The sequence below is a fragment of the Rattus norvegicus genome, chromosome 18 (genome assembly GCF_036323735.1).
Source record: "Rattus norvegicus strain BN/NHsdMcwi chromosome 18, GRCr8, whole genome shotgun sequence".
Lineage (NCBI taxonomy): Eukaryota > Metazoa > Chordata > Mammalia > Rodentia > Muridae > Rattus > Rattus norvegicus.
The window spans coordinates 44,780,757-44,791,266 of record NC_086036.1 but is presented as its reverse complement, the minus strand read 5'-3'; the positions used below and the strand labels follow the sequence as shown (position 1 = coordinate 44,791,266).

General features: G+C 41.4%; 1 pseudogene; it reads right to left on the bottom strand.

Annotated features, from left to right (window-relative positions):
* Positions 1-1,953: 1,953 nt before the first annotated feature.
* Dppa4-ps5 (developmental pluripotency-associated 4, pseudogene 5) lies at positions 1,954-2,828 on the bottom strand (annotated as a pseudogene).
* Positions 2,829-10,510: the final 7,682 nt, after the last annotated feature.

The window sequence follows — 10,510 nt, the reverse complement described above, 5'->3', positions numbered from 1 at the left end:
ATGCCCAATGAGATTGCCCCTCATGTAATAGGTCCTCAGCTCTGAGATATGCCCAGGAGGGCAGACTGCATCTGCTAAAATAATTAACCTTTTAGCTGAAGATGGCCTTATTGCTGGATGTGCTTTCATAGGCCAAGTTTGTGACCATTTAAGAATGTCAGTGTAATATATGGAGATTTTTACATCTACATATAGATCAGTTTCCTCAGTCAGAGAAACAGAGGATGAGTAACACTCTAGGCCAGCTGTGGAGGTAAGAATGCTAATTTATTTCTAACATGGATCATCAGTATTGTCAACTTGATTATTTATGGAAATGGGAGGAAGGACTGAGAGGGATAATGAAAGTCCACGTGCAATCTCAAACCTTATTTGGTTGAGTTGCTTGCTAACCACATAGGTCAAGAGGAACAGAGTAAGCTAGTCATTCAGGAATTGAAGTTCTCGTGGCATGAAGGAAAACCTTTTCTAGTTTCATAAATGTTTACTGAGTGGTTAAGACTGATTTGGTAAATATATCTAAGCCTTGGCATAGGCAGGTTATACAACAAATTCCCTTCACCTTAAATGGCTCCTTCCTTATTTATGTGAACGTAGGATGCATTTGTTCACATTGACTGCCCCTGCATCCCAAATGTGCTGCAGATATCAGCCTCTCTTTGACTCTGTGTTTCCCCGTGTCTCTGTCTCTCTCTTACACACAGAAACACACACACACACACACACACACACACACACACACACACACACACACACTCACACACACAACCTATCTTTAGATTCTGCAGCAAAGGAGACACTCTCAGGTCTTTAAACCTGCTTTTCTGTCCTCTTCTTTTTTTTGTTCCAGCGCATCTTATCTTGTACTTCTTGTCATGGAGTCGTGAGTTTGGTTCTAATAAGTAGCATTTTAAAAAGGTAGACGATAAGTGGTATTGGGAATTTAGAATAAAGCCTTAAAACCCAGTGAAGCTGGAGATTTTTTATATTCTAAAGGCACCACTTGAATGTGGATCAAGTGGTTGTTGTGAGATGTCTTCTGATACCTCTTGGTCCACTCATGTGTGTATGGGCTGAAGGAGATGTAAAAGAAATGAACAGAGGATGTTGAGAATGATCTGACCATCTAAGCAGTCATCCTGTAAGAAAGCTGCATTCTCCACGAAATATAGAGAACTCCAGAGTGTTATAGGGCCCTCAAAGGAGAGAGTTAAAGTGTGGAGCCATGAGCCTGTGTCTGTGCCTCCAGAAGTGAGCAGGGTTGCAGAATAGAAGAGAAGAGGGAAGGCCAAGTAATGGAAGAAATAACTCCTTCAGTTCAGAGCTGCTCCGCAGAAGAGATGTCTAATCTCCAGGTCCTTTCTAAAGATTCTTCTAAAGCTGCTTCATTGCCTCTCCTGAGGAATAAAGTTCTCATGGCAAACACCACTGTTTTCTTAAACTTCCACAGAAGACTTTGTTATCAGAGGAGAATCCCCCCCCCCCCAATTTGGTGTAATATTTTACATCAACGGAAAAACAAACCTAAATATTAAACACTGACAACGTAATACAACCCAGGGAAGAGGACATGTAGAGGCTACAGGCACAAGGTCTTCACATTGACTGCTGAACTGTCTATGACCCTAGTTGTGCTGGTGACAAGACAAGCAAGTGTTATATCTGGAGATGTCATATTCTTGCCCCAGGACCTGCTTGCAGCAAAATACACAGGACACTTTTTTTTTAAAAAATCTTCACACAAGAGTAGCTAACTTATAATATCCCATAATTCTGGGTGAGGTGGACACCTTCAAAGGCATAGATGTGGATTTCTGTCAGTCTCGGTGTCAGCAGTAACTTTGTAGCCTGCTCCACAAGAATGGGTGATGCCGTGTGTAAGAGATCCACCCTTAGTATTTGGGTCTGTTTTCAGTTGTGGCAAAGTGATGCCAAACTTAAGAGATCTACCCTTTATCCTTGGAGCGTCTTAGTTAAGACCTTTTCCCTGTGAACACACTTAGGGCACAGTATATTGTCCTCCAGGCGTTGCAGGCTGGAAACAGGAAACAGGAAACAGAAATCAGGAAACAGGAAGCAGAAAGTAGGAAGCAGGAAACAGGAATTTTTCCTTTCTTCTCAGGTACCCAGACTTGTACAGGATGGAACTGCAGCCAAACCCAACCACTTGAGGTCGCAGGAATGCTTTTCCCATGAATCACACACCACATTCCCCTATAAGTCTCTTGCACTGGATCGATCCTCTTAGCATTGGATGAAATTCTAGGCCAAGGCATCAGCACTGTCTTGAAGGCAGTTGTCAGAACAGTAGTGCTGACTTCCTCATAGAACACAGGAGGATCAATAAGGACAGGTATTTGCTCCTCTGGTATAAAGGCACTATTTCAAGCGGAACTGTCGCCCCCTCCTCATTTTTTTTTAAAGAGATGTTTTCACCCTGGCCTCCTTTGGTAAGTCAGGAATGTTTGCTCTGGGAAAGCCCCAGAGTCATTTATAAGCGTCAAATTTCTGGCCTTTACTGCTCAGCTTCATGTGCTGGCACGATGCTGGCAAAACATCTCGGTGTATCAGGTTTACTTAGGGGCAGATGTTCTGGAAAAGGAGGAACTGATACCTTCCTACGAGTGTGTCCTAGAGTCTCAGCATTTTGTGATTTCTCCTTTGGCTTACAACTGTTATCTTTCTCTGGCTTTGTTTGTTTGTTTGTTTGTTTTTTCCCCCATTGCTCCAGTCTTTGCAGAAGATGTGCTTGGTTGAGTAGGCGTCTGGCGTTCCACTTCTTCCCTTGGTTCTTCTGTGTTCTGCTTCTTGCTTCCAGCAGTCTCCATCTTCAGATTAGATGAAACCCAGGAAAGAAAGTTCTTCCAGCTTCCAAATGACCCCTGACCTCAGTGCGATAATTCGTTTTCTTAAGTCTTTGGCTTCTACTGATGTTTGCTCATACTGGAATCTCAAGCCAGATAGTTTGTAACTCGACCCCAAATAATAGCATTTCCATTTCAAAGTGCTCTGAAAGGGCTCCCTGTCTCTGTGTGTCTCTCCATCTAGGAAAAAGAAGATTTTTGGTTACAAGACCACAAGCCATGGAATGAGAACCAGACTTCATTTCAGATTCATATTCTTTCATTTATCAAGTTGCTCGTTCTCGGAAAGTCCCCTCACCTTTGTGAGGTTATGTGGATCAATGTAAAAAACAAACCAAACACTTTTTTTTCCTGGTGATGAATCATAGTTACACAAATTAAAAAGTCCTTAGCAATTGCCATGGTGCCTGACACACACACACACACACACACACACACACACACACACACACACACACACACGCGTGTGTGTGTGTGTGTGTGTGTGTGTACATTCCTTTACTTTTTTTCTTACTCTCCATGAACAAGTGGTAAAAAGCTCAGATTCTCAACGTATGATTTCTCTTAAAGTAACCTAGGTCAGGTATTCTGATTTCCCTTAATCTTTGGTGGAAGCTCAGTATAAACGGATAAACATGGAGCTTGGCTGGGGTGCAGGGTCTCCGCTTTGCTGCCTGACAAGCTGCAGCCCTGAGTATTCTGTGTAGACAGTCCCTGGTGCCCTGTCTACATGTGCACTGAGGTGTGTTCTCTGGCACCTCCATGGGCTGCATCAACACCGTAACGCTGGTAACGTTCTAGAATTATTTTTCTTCTAATTTACTTATTCCACTTGAAGTATTTTAACAAAAACTCATACTGGGTTTACAGAGACTCCATCATAATTCTGTACCTCACAATCTCCCTGAACATGACAGCAAAGAACCCTATGCCCAGGGGAAACCAAAACACCACAAATTTGGCTCTGAGATACACACAGCATTTCCTTCAGGCACTTTGCTGTAAGAAAGGGCATTTCATCTTTAAGCACACAACGCAGCCCAAAGCACTTCCCTAGTATGGTTATTTGTCCTTTGCTGTTCTCTGCGCCTGGGGTGAAGATGAATCAGAATATTTGCTGAAATCTCTAGCATATGGTGCATTCCTTGCTGATAATTAATAAACAATAGGTCTTACACAAAGTTAACAGAAAAGTTTCTTGAATAGCTGAGCTCCCTTATGTATGCCCGCTGATGCCTAACTTGATGGCGCTTCGGCACCCAGAATATCAAATCTTCTCTCCACACTTAGGTGGTGTGCTTATGCATTCTAAAAAGTGTGTCAGTGTATGGTGTTTATCTTCAGTTCGAAGATTATGAGTTATCTTGGCAGATACTGTCTCCTTCTATTTGAATGTGTAATGTGTGCCTGGAGGCGACTGTTCTTTGCCAGCGTACATCCTCCAAACAACAGAAATCAGTGAGGTTTAAGACTGTTCTGGAATACGTGTCTCAAATTGCATTTTCCTTCACTATCACGTTCGCCTTATTGGTGACTGTCCCTCTATACGTCATGTTTGCCATGGTGGATTTCAAAATGTATATTGTATTCTGTAATCATTTATGTAAGATAAATTAAAATCGGCAAAGCACAGAATTTCTATTTCTCAGTTTTGATTTGGGATGAACAATCAAATGCTAGTGTAAGAACTACATTTTAACCCCAAACCACAATGCACATGCTCTTCCAGTGTGTTTCTCTTTGTTTTTCTGACTTCCTTCTACCCATCTTATCTTATTTATCAATAGAAGTATAAAGTTCCTCAAGCCATAAACCTACTGGGTTCTTGGATGTTTCCCAACCAGACTATCTTAACGATGGAGAGGGTGGAATACCTCTGGCCAGATAGCGCTGAGTGGGTTCTTACTCTCAGGTGATGTTACATCCTGGGCTACAGTGAGATGAAGAGGAAAAGGAAGAGGAAGAGGAAGAGGAAGAGGAGGAGGAGGGAGAGGAGGAGGAAGAGGAAGAGGAGGAAGAGGAGGTAGAAGAGGAGGAGGAGGAGGAGGAGGAAGAGGAGATAGAAGAGGAGGAGGAGGAGGAGGAGGAGGAGGAGGAGGAGGAGGAGGAGGAGGAGGAGGAGGAGGAGGAGGAGGAGAGTGATCTAGTTTCCCAGCTCTGGACTTTCTGAAGGCAGTGCCTGTACATGTCTGTAGGTAGCTGTGTTGTGGATATGTGAGTCAGTCTTCAGCCATGTAATTCCATGTAATTTCCTCTTCATCTTTTTGAACAAACTTTACATGCAAGATGTTATGATTGAGCCTCTCATGGCTTAGTACTAAACATGTTGTCATTTCCTCTGAGGTGTCTGAGGTTGGTTTCTGTCTCTAGTTAGGGCTTTGTGCTTCCTCCTCTTTTATACTCAGTTGACATTTTGACCATTCATATTCTGTAGCCTGCTGATCACAATTGATCTCAGGACCTGAAAACGAACCCAGAAGGAATGTTTTGAAATGAAAATGACTATTACATATATACATAGGTGGCCATGGCTGAAACCTCTTTGGTAATGCTGGTGACAGCTCAGAACACTTATTCTGAAGGCTTTAGAAACCCAATCAATGTCAACTCACAAGAGCTTTGTCTTAGTTTCAATTGCTGTGACAAAGTCACAGTGATTGAACCTTCCACCTCCTGCAGCAGCAGCATTGGCTTGGGAGTCTCCATGGCTTCTGAGTACGGGCCACTCAGATCAGCATGCCACCCAGCAGCAGCATGGCCCTCAGATATCCACATGGTCTCTGGTGGCAGCCCAGATGGTAACTCAGATCACAGACATCAATACTGCTACAGCCAGACCATGGACCCAGACATGGCCTTTGGCAGCAGCCTGGGTCAGTATGTCACCTTGGCATCCTCAGATCTGCCTGTTCTTTACCACCTTCCAGTCTGCAGTTCCACCCTTTTCCACAGTGGACACACCCCTCAGCCTCACGTTCTCGTCTCTGTCTTCCCATTTCTTCATCACATACTCATCCTGCAGCAGGTGCGTGGGTGTTTCTCTCCCAGCCACTGCCAGTTATGTATATTCTTATAGAGAAAATTAGACATGTAATTTTCCTGCATCTGGCACTGCTGAACAGAGTCATGCTGCCATTTGAGAGTGGGTCAAAGTTCTGTTACGAAGATGTACTTTTTGGTGAGGTGTTGTTATACCTCTACCATGGTGAGAATATGTTTTTAAATAAAAACTTGCTAATAATTCTTGTCACTATTCTTACCTTGTAGACGAGTGTGTAAGAAATAGTATAGAAACAGGGCATGCCATCGTTTCATATAAATAAACATGTGTGGGAATTTACAAAACACAATTCCTCCAGCCCCTGCACCACTCCACAAGGATACCGTCAGAGGTCAGAAAAGGAAAATCAAAACCTGCTCAATTTCTAAAACGAGATAAACTGAACAGCAGTGAGGCAGTACTTCAGGAGAGACGTTCTAGAATGGAATGGAAAGTCAGATGCAGATTTTGATGAGGTGCAGGTAAGGAAGAAGACAATCCCCACAGTGTCTCATGGCCCAGGGGAATCACGTACCCTTCTCTCTCTTACGCAGAACCTGGCAGTTCTTTTTCTTTCAGGGTAGAAAAGGAAATTGCGGAACATAAAAATGGTGCAAAGCAGGCGCAGGCAACAAGAGAACCACACTGAGGTCAATCTTTGCAGGCTGTGAAGGGTCCTAGGAAAAGCCTGGTGAAGTGCTGGTGCCATGTTTACATGGAAGATAGCTCAAGGCTTGAAGGAAATTGCTGTCTTCTGCAGCAGAGCCAGAAACAGTAACAACAAAAAATGGAAGCTGTAAGGAGGCAGGCAGCAGCCGCGAGTCCTCAGAGCGGACAGCGGCTGCAGAAAGGGCCGTACTGCAAGCAAACTCAGGGAGCAAGCCTGAGGCATAGGCTACTATGGCAAATGTGTGGCATGCATAATAGTTTGGTTTTAATACAAATACTATAAAGAGCTGGTGAGATTATCATAATCATTTTACAAGTTGAGAAATCAAAGTGTAGAGCGATTAGTTGGCTTAAGCATACCCAACCAGTATTAATAACAAATTAAATTTATCCATAAAAGGAACCAAATTTCTCTTAGGTATTTGCAATTCTGACTGTGTGTGTATGTGTGTGTGTGTGTGTGTGTGTGTGTGTGTGTGTGTGTGTGCACCTGTACACGCACATGCACATACATACACAAGTTAATTCTCTGTCTTGGTTCTAGTTTAGAGTCACCTTGAGGAGGTTTAAAAACGGGCACCTGATCCCCGTATCACATACTCTTCTTGCCTGGTAAGACACGGAACTTCTATCCGCTCCTTGGGTGATTCTGACATTGCAGTCAATTTAGAGAACCCTTGTGAATGAGGCAATTTTATTTGATCAGACTTGCATATAATTTCACTGTAATTGGAGAACACTTTATTTGCATCTGATAACTTGTTTAATCTGCCCATCCCAAGAAACACAGTGTCTATCAAAACACTAAGCACGCCTGTCTGTCTCACTTTTGTATCCTCAGAGACTGTCATAGCACTACATAATTGGAAATGAGTATCACTTCTTTCTGAAAACAGCCCATTACCAACTAGAAAGAATTAGTGCTTCAGTTTTGATAATCAGCTTTTAATACTTTTATTGAAATTGGAATTTACTTAAGCTGAGAAGGGGATGGTAATTTATACCATTTTAATTTTTATTATTAATTTTTTCATTAATTGTTCCATTTGTTTACATCTCAAATGATTATTTTTAAATTTCCACACAAAATGTATACTGTTGAATATACTGTAGGGTGAACACATTTCCCCACAATTCCCTATCCTTTCTTCTCTCACTTCTTCCTCCTTCCATTGCTCTCCCAATTCTCCCCCAGTTTTACATAATTTTCCTTCATAAACACACACACAATTTTGTGTACATATTTAATATAGCCCAGGAACAACATGAGAATTGATGTACTTTTGCCTTTGGAGACTGGTGTAATTCGTGCAATCAATGTCATGGCCAGTGGCTTCCATTTTTCTGCTAATGGCATAATTTCCCCTTTTGTGGTTGAAAATTCCATTGTGCATTTATATCACAACCACTTCTTCTTTATCCACTCATTTCTTGTTGGCTGGTATCTTACTTACTTTTCTATTGCTGTGATAAAACACCAGGACTAAAACAGCTTTGGAGAGGAAAGGACTTATTTCATCTTAAACTTCTAGGTACCAAATGATCCATCACTGAGTGAAGTCAGGGCAGGAACTCAAGGCAGGAACATGGAGATAGGAGCTGAAACAGAGGCCATTGCTTCCTGCTTACTGCCGATGGATTGCTTAGCCTTATACAACCCAGGACCACTTGCCCAGGGATTCTACTATCTAAGTGGGCTGGGCCATCCCACATCCATCATTAACATCATACCCACAGGCTTGCTTATAGGCCGATATTACTTAGATATTTTCTTAATTAAGATTTCCCATTCCCCACTCTTAATCTACCCATGGCACTAGATGGCCAAGATAAATGAACTCAATGGCATTTTGGTGGGTTCTTTGTCTTATAATGCTTTGTCGGGACATTTTCCCCCCTTTACAGATCTTTTATGTATATATTATGGGGTATTATATATTAAATGTATTATACACTATATATATGTGTTTGTGTTTCTATGGGATTTTTGTGTGTGCAGGTGTGTGTTTGTGTTCTATTGTGTTTCTTGTGCTTTTTGGGGCTCTTTTTCTTCTGCTTGTTTGCTTTGTTCTATTTAGTTATGTTTGTTTTACTATTTATCTTATTATTTATATTATTATAGTCTTTTGATGTCTATTTGTTTTCTAATGAGAGAGAGGAGGTATGAACTTGTGTGGGAGGGGAGCTGGGGGTACCCGGGGGAGTTGTGGGAGGCAAAAAATGATAATCAGAATGTATTACATGAAAAATCTTTTTTCAATTAAAAATATTTTCTTTCCCAGATATGTATAGATCTATGTCAAGTTGACAAAACACAAGTAACACAGCTACCTAGGTTGGCTCCATAGCTCAGCTACTGTAACGAATGCTAGAATAGCACTGATGTGCAAATATCTCTGAGGTATGTTTACTGGAAATCCTTGGAGTAAATACACAAGAATGGGATAGTGGAGTCAAATGGAAGACCTTTATTTTTAGTTTCCTTTATTTTTAAATTTGTATTTAGTGTGTGTGTGTGTGTGATTCTTTCTTTCCATCATGTGAGTTCCATAAGGAACCATCTCAGAGTGTTAGACTTTGCAGTAAGTGCCTTTATCTGCTGGGACATCTTGTTGACCTCCATCATGGGCATTTTTGAAATAAGCTCCACAAATGGCTTTTGTAGTAGTGATTTATACTCATAACTAAGCATGTGAGGCAGCCATGTGAGGAGGAGGTGGGGGGAAATGGAGATGTGTTCTGTGAGGCCAAGAACATGGAACTGTGCTCCTCAAGGAAAGGCAGTTCTTTAGGCAAGTTGGGTATCTCTTATCTGACGTGTTTAGGTCAATATGTACTTCAGATTCTGAAGCTTTAAAAGTTTGGAATATTTACATATAACCAATCTTGGGTACAGGATCAAGGCTGAACACATACCTCATTTATGTTTCATATACATAAGTGGTCTGACTGTAGCTCCGTGTAATAATTTAGTGTTGTTAGATTTTGCTGTGACCCAACCCCTGAAGCTAAATGTATAGTTTTTGTTGTTCTTGTTTGTTTTTTGGTGTTACAGTGGCACTAAATTAGTTTTTAGATGTTACATGAGTATATGCCTGTAGTCACGGAGCTAGGGAGGTCGAAGCAGTAGGATTGTGAATATGAGGCTATTCTGGAATATACGTTGGGATTTTTGTCTCAAAAACCAGATTTAAATTAAAAAACATTCTAAAGTTTAAATTTCATATTAGGGGTGCTTGGCCTTCACAGGGATTTTTGTTTTCAGAATTTAAAAAGAGGGGGTCTCTTATTTCATTTGAAATAAAAATAATTAGGTTTCAATCTATATATGTTTAAATTTTTAAAAATCACTGTAAATGAGGAATCTTGAAGGACAAAAGAGGTAGATGGCACAAGAGAGGGAAACTGTATCCTCCTCAGGACAAGGGAGACGATCCCTCCCTGATGTAAGCTGGGCTGTGCAGGGCTGTGCTATGCAGGGCTTCTTGGAAGCCAGACTCCTGTGTGGATTCTAATTCTAAACCAGGTGATTAATACATCCAGAAGGCTTGTTTCAACCCAGAGAATAACTCGGACCCCAACAGCTCATCAACCTGCTATTGCTTTGCAGTAGCAAAATCTAATACATAATAAATAATTTCTCCTGGCCTCAAAAAGAATCAAGATTTCTCTGCAAAATTATTTTCCATTTGAAGCTTAACCATCCCCAACCACTAATGCTTGATTGAACACGTAATTTGAAACCCATGTACAGAGGACTTGAAGTAAGATCTCATCCACCGAATGAAACAATTAACTTGGCATGTGTGTTCTCCGCATGTACAGGTTACTAAGACAGGGTGTGGGGGAGTAAGGAAAGCTGAGTCGGATCATCAGATGTGTGTTTATGTAACGAGTGCCATAGAGCAATTTTATTTTTTTTATCAGACCTTTTAGG